At 40.9% G+C, this 11,427-nt stretch overlaps 1 protein-coding gene across 1 annotated transcript in view; it reads right to left on the reverse strand.

Annotated features, from left to right (window-relative positions):
• LOC121431859 overlaps positions 1–10,432 on the reverse strand; it is a 38,542-nt gene extending 28,110 nt beyond the window's left edge. Inside the window, exon 1 of the mRNA XM_041629628.1 lies at positions 10,265–10,432. The gene's annotated coding sequence lies outside the window, so the exon portion shown is untranslated. The remainder of the gene's footprint in view (positions 1–10,264) is intronic.
• Positions 10,433–11,427: the final 995 nt, after the last annotated feature.

Raw genomic sequence — 11,427 nt, forward strand, 5'->3', positions numbered from 1 at the left:
ATTGTTAAAGAACCCCAATCGAAATGTAAAATTTACATCTTATTTGGCGCAGCTCTCCATCTATAATTTTGCAATCGAATTGTAGGCTTAACGATCAGTGGCGTAATGGGCCAAAAATTTGAAGGGGTAAGGCCGGAAAAGGTGTATGTGGAAAATTTTCTTACGAGCCGAGAGAAAGCAAAGTGAGCGAGCAAACATTTTTATTTTATTGCAAGAATCTAATTCTTTGACAGATTAAAAAAGAAACATTAGAAAATACTTTGTTTCTCTCTTTCCTTCCCCCTCTTCGTGTGTGTGTGGCTGGGTTAGGATGTGTGCAGCAATCTCTCCATATAAATCACCCTTCATCGTTTTATTCTGGAGAATTTACTGGATTCTGCTCATTAGATTGGATAATCAGATATTTAAACCATTGAGTTAGCCAATTTTGTTTGGAAATGTGAAGTCTCAGAAGGTCTATTTCCAGGTGAAACATGGGATGTCTTCTCAGTATATCTGCATAGTCTAAGCACAGTCCCACTACCTGAGTTTCATGTTAGCAGTCAAGAGAACTGCTGCAAATTGATTGAAATCACCCTTCATCAAAATTTCTTCTGGAGTTACTAAATTTCTAGATATAGACTCCGACTTAAGTGGACTTGCGGCTTGATCATCATGTAAACTGACCGGAGCTCAAGTAAACTTGCAGTTCACAGCCTTCTGCAAACCTAGAAGCCTAGATGTAACATGCCTAGAAAGCCGAAATTCCCATGTGGGGCATGCAAAAGAGCAGTATCATGGAAAACAAAGGCAATCTAATGCGAAGGGGTATGCAATCAGTGGTTTCACGCACACTGCGTACACTTCAACACAGCAGAGTACAACGCAGTTGGAAACAGCTCTGTTGTGTGGATCTGCAACATGTGCGGCATGCACAATATCAGCATGTCTAACCTTGAACTCAAAGCTGACACTGATAGCTACAACCCCTTCAATCACTTAACCTTTGGAGATGAAGATATATCCTTGCCTACCGATAAGGATAAAAATGAACAGGATAGAGCCTCAGAGACATCAATTCTGAGTATTGGTCCTCCAGCGTCGAACTCTACTCCCATTAGACCGAAGGAGAAACCCACTACTGCAAAGAAGCCTCGACCGAGGGCACTCAAGATACTTAATGTAAACTGCCAGAGCATCAGAGCGAAGAAGCAGACATTTCTGCTCCTTATCCAGGATGAGCCAGATATCATTGTCGAGACTGAGTCCTGGCTGAAGCCAGATATTTGCAGCACTGAGGTGTTCCCTACTAATACGTATAACATCAAACGTCGAGACAGGCCCGGCGATGCACATGGAGGAGTTTTCATCGCAACCAAAAAAGAATTCATGGCTGTAAGGGAAGTTGAACTTGAGACAGACTGTGAGATTCTGTGGTGTAGAATTTATCTGACTGGAGCAAAGACTCTGCATGTATCAGCGTTTTACAGACCACATGAAAGAGATGCAGACAGCCTTACTGAACTTGAGCGGTCACTAAACAGACTTCCTCCGACTCATTCGGTGAATGTTGCTGGAGACTTCAATCTACATGGTTGGAACTGGGAGGATCATGTGATTGGCAACTGTAGGAACCCAGCCCTACATCAGAAGTTCGGCACAATCATCGAGGATCGCGGCCTCACGCAAATTGTCAGAGAGCCAACCAGAGGACGAAATGAAATGTGCTGGACCTCATTCTCACGAACAACCCTACGTTAGTCCTTGATAGCCAAGTGGTGCCTGGAGTGTCTGATCATGACTGTCCCCTCATCATCGTCGACGTGAAAGCAACGAGATGCAATTCGAAGCAGAAAATAGTCCTGCTCTACGGAAAGGCAGACTGGAAGGAGTTTTAAACAGACATGATATCTGCATGGGAGGAGATTGATAGCAAAATTGACACTTCAACACTGAATGATTTGTGGATGACCTTCAAGAACGCAATCAAGAAGGGAGTAGAAAACTTCATTCCCAACAAAATGACACACCCTAAAGGCAGCCTACCCTGGGTCACCAACCATGTCAGACGACTCATCAAAAAGAAAGACAGAGTATGGAAAAAAATTAGGCACCACAGAAATAACAACCAGGGTCCCATCCCACACAACATGGAGGTAGAGCTGCAGAACACCAAGCGTACACTCAGCTGAACTCAGGAAAGCATACTGGAATTATCTTGCGTCAATCTTCACTGTGGATGAAGAGGATGAGGAATCATCTGAGTTTAATTCTATGAAACGCTTCTGGCGTTTTGTCAAGCACAACCGGACGGACAACACTGGGATAGCTGAGCTGAAATCTGAGGGACGGAGAGTGACGGACTCTACTGCCAAAGCTGATATTATCAATCAGCAATTCCAGAAGGTTTTCACCAATCAAATGCCAGTCCCGCCACATCTCTTGCCTGATGCATCACCATACCCAGACATGCCAGAGATCATCATAACAATCAATGATGTGGAGAAACTTCTGAAGAGCCTCAAGATTCACAAGGCACCAGGACCTGATGGCATATCACCTCAAGTTCTGAAGAAGCTTTCCAATGTCATCGCCCCAATTCTGACCACTATCTTCAGGATCTCTTACAAACACTGGTCAGATACCAGACGATTGGCGATAGGCCAACGAGTGCCTATCTACAAGGCGACAGAACAGATCCATCTCACTCACATGTATCTGTTGTAAGCTGCTTGGACATATTGTAGCCAGCAACATAATGAAACATAGCAGTGCAAACATCATCCTTCATCCTCTGCAAACACGGCTTACACGGCTTCCAACAAAACAAGTCCTGCGAGCTACAACTGCTGGGATTTATCTCTGACCTTCACAAGAACCTTGATCAAAGCCTCCAGACTGATGTCCTTGTCATGGATTTTAGCAAGGCATTCGACAAGGTCGGGCATCAAAGACTGCTTCATAAGCTGGAATACTATGGCATCCGAGATAAGAACAATGGATGGATTTCAAGCTTCCTACATCATAGGAAACAACAAGTAGTCCTTGACTGGTACCATTCATCAACGATATCAGGTGTCCCCCAGGCCTCAGTCCTCGGACCCTGTCAGTTCATCAACTATATCAATGATCTGCCTGATAGACTCTCATCCCCAGTAAGACTCTTCGCTGATGACGCAATCACTTATCTTGCTATCAAGAACCAGCAAGACACACAACAGCTACAAGATGACCTTGACAAAATCAGTGAATGGGCAGCGACTTGGATGATGGAACTAAACACCCAGAAATGTGAGGTCATCAGAGTCACGAGGAAGAGGAATGCGGCCAATCAAATCTACACCTTGAACAACTCGATACTGAGAGTAACTGCTGCCTCCAAGTATCTAGATGTCACAATAACATCGGACCTGAAATGGAACCAGCATGTTAATAATATCTGCCGCAAAGCAAATTCCACCCTTGCCTTCCTACGCAGAAACCTCCGCATCAACCTGCCTGAACTTAAAGCCACTGCCTACAAAGTACTAGTACGGCCCCTCGTTGAATACTGTTCTTCGATATGGGATCCATCAACCAATCATCTTATCCACCAGATTGAGATGATCCAAAGGCGGGCAGCTAGATTCGTGCTTAACAGATACCACAACACCTCTAGCGTTACATCTATGCTCGAAGAACTGAAATGGCCCACACTGCAGAAACGAAGGGAGGATTCTAGACTGGTCCTTATGTACAAGCTGCACCACAATCTTGTCAGCTTCCCAGTGGAAGAATACATCATCCCACTCACTGGATCAACAAGAACTCGATCACAGCAACAAGGGAACGGCTACCAGCTACCACACTGCAGGACAGAGCACCATCGTCAATCCTTCTTTCCAAGGACGATCAAGGCGTGGAATACTCTTCCTCCCAACAAAATCAATGCCTCTTCTCCAAAAGCCTTCCGCCTGAGACTGGCGGAAGGCCAGAGCTAAATCTGATGGGACTTTTTACTTGCACCTGTATATATTTTGCACTGCACACCTAAACCCGGCCATACACACATGTCAAATAAACCATCTGCAAGAATCTTCAATCCTGAAGGAGGCAGATTTAACCCGAAGAAGATCTTTCACTGTTTGTCTTGGTAGTAAATCTTTTGAGAGTTCCACAGCCTCCCAGTCCGCGCCTGTAGGCCAGTGGTATCCATAATTTGTCCTGACATGACACTCGTATAGCCAAACAATTTGTTTCTTTCCGACACAGTATGACGTCACCGAATTAAGAATGGTGAGGAGCCCAATAAAGCATATTTTCTCAGGCAAATACTCAGCTGACAAGCTATGGAAATGCATTAAACTTAAACTGATGTGCTAAATGGGTTTCGATTTATCAATATAATTTTAGCTTCGGTTAGGATATATAAACCTGAAACTTTTATTCTACTTTGTCGTATTATGTTAAAATCTACTTGCTCACAAACATGATAGTGTTCCTTGCATCTCGGGTCCCAGGTTCCTAGCCTTTTGATTAATTACCACACAGTGTAACTGCCCTTATTATTCATGCCAACATCTCGTTGATGAGATGCAGGTATATCCTCTTATGATTGTGCCCGGATACCAGCATTTAGGTGACCATATTCATGATCGTAGACAATTTTTAAAACTCCAGGACTTTCCAAAGTAGAAAAAAATCCATTACTCATCGATCTTAGTGCAAACTAAACTCAAGCTATATCAGAGCTCCTTTCCACTCTTCTATATCGGGCAGAATGGTGGAGGATGACTATCAATGACATCATTGAGCTGTCAACCTTCAACACAACAAATCTCAGGAAAATATGCAGGATATTTTGGCCGCAAACCATAACAAATGGAGAACTACTAGATAGATGTAAGATGAAGAGCATGCAGCAGGAGCAGATCTTAGATAGGACATGTCTTGAGAAGAGAGACTGACAGCATTTCAAGAGTAGCCCTGTATTGGGCACAGAAGGAAGAAGAAAGAGATGGAGACCCAACAACCAGGCGTCGTACTGTTACCTGGGGTAGTTTCCATAAGAAAGCCCAGAAGTGCCCAAAGTGGAGATCCTTCGCTGCTGCCCTACATGCTAGAAGGCATGACGGGCAGTATGTATTCAAAGTCAGTCTGATAGCAAGATAGGCATTACGGGATGGTTAATCAGGGGCGGTGGAGTTGGAAGGGGCACAGAAAACAAAGGGCACATTTTCTTTCGAAAAATGCACTATATCTTAAAACAAAGGGGGTGACTTATCTACTTGCATGATTCAGGAAACTTAAATCACATACGGAGGGGGGGGGGGTTATGATACAAGGAATCCTAAAGGGAAGAAAAATCTAAACAAATTTACCCTACTCTGCATTTTCTTTACTATGGCTTCTTTTCTGAATACTGGTCTATCATACGGCCTGGAAACTATCATGATTTATGTCAATGTAAGGTGCAATTAATGATATCATTACTGATTATGGTAATCGCATTTTTTCATCAAGTACTAACTTTTTTTGCATTTGCTTTAAGACATCCATTATGTTTGACGATAGAAAACAATGACTAGATACTCAAATCGGCTTAATAATTCGAACCAATCCACGAGGTGTCAGTAACCACTGTATTGAATCCGCTTACGTTTTCTTCTGCGCAGCGTCTGGTTTCGAATAGCCGCAGCCTTGTATTCCTCGAGATAATTATAATTATGTGAAATTCATCAACTTAAATTGTCATTTTCCAGAATCATAATAGGTCAAGGAACGACATCAAAACATAAGGATACTGCACATTTTTTAACAAACTAGAAAAGAAAGGATCATTTATCAATTTCATTATCAAAAGAAAAAGTAGCAAAAGGGGCAAATCATATTTTGAAATGGATTAAAGGATGCACTTGCAGGAAAACAAAATGCTGAGTAAAGAAACCGGGAGCTGCTCATCTGGCGCGAAAAGTGCGACTTTTAAGAACAGGCACCTATGAGAAGGCCAAGGGCCACTCGTTAACACATAAAACGGGTCCTTCCCAAGTGAAAGGTTAGAACACGTTCGTGAGTGGCACTTTTTCGGGTAAAAGAGGGCACTGATACGAGATAGGGCACCTATAAGAAGGCAAAGGGGCACTTGCTATCGGCATAAAACGGGTCCCTCTCAGGTACATAAGGGGCACAGAACACGTTCGTAAGGGGCACTTCAAAAAGTGGCACAGTGACCCCCCCCCCCACCGGATCGCCGCCCCTGTGATTAATGCAGGGAGTTACTCCCTGGTTAATGACATTGATAACTGAACAAAAAAAATGACTTGAGTATTCAATTGAATTTGGCATAATTTGGGGGCCTATCATTAAAACATACACCCTTACTCTGGCTTCGGGGAAAAGGTATTTTGGATTTTTATTATCGTTGAGATTCCGAAAAACCCGTTGAGAACATGTACGATCTAAAACTTATTCCATAAGGTATCTTTTTCTCTTCTTTATTTTCTAATCAAATTGATATTTTTTCACTAAATAATGCTTTCGTGGTACAAATTTTCCCGAGTTAAGGGAAACAAACAACAACTTTATAGATTATGAAGACACTTTGATCTGTTGCGTGCAAAGCATAGGAGGACATGTCAACAAAAATGTGATTGCGTGGAGCAAAAATTAGAACCATTATAGAAAGGAAACGAAGTGAGGATGACTTTGTATTTTTAATTTTTTTTAAGTATTGAAACGAATCGGGTTTTGAAAAACTGGATCAAACCTGAATGCACACATTCCATAACTTGTTAGACCAGAAACCCGTTGCATGCAGAAAGATTTACAAGGCAAATCAACTTCAAAAATCGATCGCTTCTTGGTATTCAGCCAATAAAACATCCTGAGTGACTCTTTCTGCAACGGATCCCACTTCAGTTGATTTGTCATTTGAGTACATTATATGGTATTTGAAGGTTACCATGATGGTATGAACAATCGCAGAAGTGGTTTCCGGTACACCATGTGTTAAGTCCTAGAAGGGCCGAGATAAGTGGGTAGAAATAGAAGTGAAAAGGAAAGGCGAAAAAATTGAGGTTTGGCAGAAGATTACGTGTTTTTCGAAATAATAAAAATAGCCAATTTTTATAAAGCGCCTTTCCCAGAATGACCCAAAGCGCGTTACATTATTAATAATTAATAATAAGCGCATTATTACCCCGGTCATTTGATTCATTTCAATCAAGCACGAAAAGTGCACAATTTCCACTCCCTGGGGAGCATTCCTGTCATTCGTCACAGCCACATTATGGCGCTGGCAAAATCAAACATACAATATCTTTCGCATCCTACCGGGTACCCATTTAGCACCTGGGTCGAGAGTGGCAAAGTGTGGATTAACGCCTTGCCAAAGGACGCTAGAACGCGGTGGGATTCTTTAACGAGTTGGGTGAAATGAGTGTAGTCCTTAAAGGACTGTACACCTGGGGAGCGTTTCATGAAAGGACTTGTCGGACGTTTTATCCGACAAGTCCTGTTTTATCCGACAGTTACTAGTTACTATAGTAACAGTGCTTCTCAACCAATCAGAATCCAGGAAAGTTGTCAGATCTGACAACTTGTCGGACAAAAATATTGATGAAACGCCCCCAGAATGATTGGAAAGCTCAGTATAGTAGGCAGGATGAGAGGCTTTTGTAGAAGTCTTGAGTAGATGAGAGATGACTGGCTTGAGTCGGCGAATTGCGTTGAAGAGCAGTTAGTAAGAGGTGGAAAGAGAAGCAGGAGAGAAGACTCTTCAGGAAATGGGCCGGATTGAACTACATTACTTTAGAATTCTAGTACGTCAGACATCGTAAATCTTGAAAAAGCCACTAAATACTGAAAGGTGATTCTTCAAAGCAGAACAGAACATTTCGTAACCCATCTCCGATTGTACGTGCGGTTTAAATCAACCTTACTTTGGTAGCTTTCCAAAACTAGGTGAATAAACTTTGAATATGTACTCTCCTAAAAAGGATATATCAAAATGCTGGTAATTTTGGGCGATTAAGCAAGCGCAGCATACAGTACTCGATAAGATCCATATCAAACTAACTTTCCTGTTTTGCCCTTATAGTTACTTATTTAGCCAACAGGACGTGACGCACACACAGACACACCCATACAATACTTAAGCTCCTATGATTATGATTGGTTGAAGGGAGCGGTGCCGCAACCTTTGACGTTAGAACAAGAAATTATCTTTCTTTGGCATCACTAGGTAATTTCATTTCTGTTCTCATATAGACCTATTATAGTTGTTGTTAATATTGTTGAAGTCAGTTACATCTCCGTCTCCTGGAAGGGATTGAGACTCCTCGATTATTCTGAGAGCCGGTCATGTCTAAAACTCCTTCTTATTTCCAGCATGAATTTCTCACAAGAGAATATCTTTAAACAATCTTATAGTGTGGTCATTATTAAGGCCAAGTCGATCCAGACGAAAGAAAATAAATCAAGTCTGCACATTCTCCACTTCCTCGAGGAATATTTGATAAGCAATGTCCCTCGATCACTTTTCACATTCTATGCACGATAAACTTCACACAATGAAATTTTTGTCTTTAAATGTTTCAAATTATGACTTTTTCAATACGTTATTTACTGCGTTGTTCATGTTTTAAATAATGACGTCAACCTCGCAAAGGTTGAAAATGCCACGCACGTTGATCATGTTGATGACCTAATAATCCTATTGAATCCTCATTCAATTCAATTAAACATTTATTTTCTTCCGATTAGCATTTCATCCAATTTCATATAAAATACACAAATCAATCATGAATATAGCACAATATTTAAGCAATTAATATAAAATGCAATACGTAAATTATGTATGTATATCATGTCGGTGCAACAGATGAATCAGATCAAAACCTGGATTTGTTGATTGATTTGGTTCTCCGCAAAAGTAGTGCAGAAGCACGGCAACATAGAAAGAAACATGAGTCATTATTTGTTGCTTCAAAATGTCTCTTCTTTAGTTATGAATTATCATCCTCGACTCAAAGGTTTGGTATCGTGTGACTCTTCTCCTTGTCCTGGATCATTTCGTGCTGCAACTGCTTCACCCGGTTACTTCCAGTATAGACTGTCAAATGTTAATGCTCCTGCTTTTTTTAAACTTCAAGGAGTGATATATATCCACCAGAGTGCAGTTGGGTCCCAAAGACCGTAATGCTAGGGTTCCACGCTTGCGTGCATGACAAAATCTATGCCGTTTACACAGCGTTATAACTTGGAAACACTACACAGCTGCCTGTATCCATTATGTCCGTCCAGGCCGAGGATACAAAGTTCTGGGCCTGCCTGTATTATGTTCAATGAAGTGTATCTTTAAGTCTATGGCAAACTATGTGTGAACAATTACAGCCATGGTCGTATGTAGACATTTTTCGCTAGGAGGGCAGCACAAGTTAACATTTAAAAAAGAAATTGAAATCAGGGCCCGGTATAGTTAATTGAAAGCGATTAGCCTCAATTAGCAGTCAGTTCACATGGCTATAAGGCCGCGTTGATCTTCCGATATATCATTCATTCATCGCGTACTCAGGTTTATACATAGCAAGAAGAATAGCGGCCCGATGGCACCCCCTTGTGGCACACCAGACGTCGCTTGTGTGGTACAGATGGGTAGACTTCAAAATGGCTCCGATTTGTGAGAAATTCCCCACTCCATTGGTGGGTACTGCCGTTGTGTAGATTAATTAGTGTAGTATGAGTTACTTTATTAACTGCCTTGCAGAAATCAAGAAGGATAACATCATGTATTATCGTTCCTCGATCCATTCATTTTTAATTCCTTTTTATTAAGGATTAGCTCCGACTTGCATGAGCATCATTTCCTAGGCCATTGATAAGCATCTGGCAGGATGTTGTTACTTTCCAGATGACTCATGACAGCACTGCAGAAAATTTGCTAGAGTATACCTCTCATGCAACATACATCAAGGGCCAACGTATGGTGGTGCGCAGTCGCAGAGTGTTTTTTTTAAACCTTCTGCGACTGCGCACACTTCATAGGCACCTCGAGTATACCGCCAACTGTTTAAGTCGGAATTTATAATTCCAACTTAAACAGTCAGCGGTATACTCGAGGTGCCTTTGAAGTTATTTCTTTTGCTTTATAAAATCTTCAATTTAGAACTGGGAAAATATATGGAATAAGGAACGAGGAGGACATTTTATGCAAAGTTAGCTGTATAATAAGCATGTATGAAAGCCCTTTGCGGCCTTTGAACAGGTTTGGTAAATATTGTCGAGAGTAAAAAAAATTCTTACGTACCTGATTTGAAAGAAAATTATTGTACACTCGAGTATTGATCCATTTGATGCAGTATTTCCTTTTAAGAATTGTCAGTACAATTCAAAACTATCCCAATCCACGGAAGCACAAATTCACTCCTCTCTCTACAGCTGCTAGTGTATGATGCAAAATGTCTATCAGTATCACAGTGCAACGTCAACACCCACTTTTCATAACCGGGGATTCCCCCAGTGCGCAATTCTGCGTACAATTATGATCAGAGGAAGGTCATTGTACGAAAATAAAATGGTGGTTTAAAATTTAATGAGATAAGCACCAACTTTGATGTCTTGATTATTCATAATATATTCTTTTGAATTGTGTTTTCATTTACATCCACAAAAAAAACAACACTACCTCGACGAACGACTAGTATTTCACAGTTTTGTACAACATGCTATAATACGCATTCAGGGTATAGAGTTGCAACAAATACCTCCATAAGGTGTTCATTGGTGTGTATTCTAGTCACCTGGTCTATACAATTTCTTCATCCTGCTATGTAAGCATGCTTTTGAAATCGGCCTATCATAATAAAGATTGAGAGATATTTGACCAGAATTGTCCATGAAGTAATTACGATCTGGTCTTTAGCATACATCGGTTGTGCGTACTCCCGCCAACGTTCAATTAATATTTGTGTGTTTTCAAGATCATACACATTACCTATAGTTCACTCCTTGACATTCCCCCCCCCCCCACCCCGGTGATGCCAAATATGTATGAAATTGTAAGAAATTGTTTAAAACATATCAGGCCCATATAATATAAGAAGTTTGCCTGGTAAGATGTCAGATCTGACAACTTGTCAGATGAAAATATTGATGAAACGCTCCCCTGTAGATTTATATTTGCTCACAGTATACCAAAGATGTCAAAATATTCGTTTCTTTTCTATTTGTTTATCTTCTTCTTTCATGAATTGATATCCTACATCGGAAGCAATTACTCACAAACTATTTGAATAGCAAAAAAAAAATAAAATGATGAAAATGAGTAATATTACTGGTATGTGGTATCCATATTTCCTAACAAGGACTGTCGATTTTTAAGTTCAGGAATGGATAATTTGGATGCTGCAAAATAAATATCAGATGCAGTGTAGACTCATTTTGGACCCTTGCAGAAATACTCGAAATATA

The sequence above is a fragment of the Lytechinus variegatus genome, chromosome 18, assembly GCF_018143015.1.
Source record: "Lytechinus variegatus isolate NC3 chromosome 18, Lvar_3.0, whole genome shotgun sequence".
In the NCBI taxonomy this organism is placed as follows: domain Eukaryota; kingdom Metazoa; phylum Echinodermata; class Echinoidea; order Temnopleuroida; family Toxopneustidae; genus Lytechinus; species Lytechinus variegatus.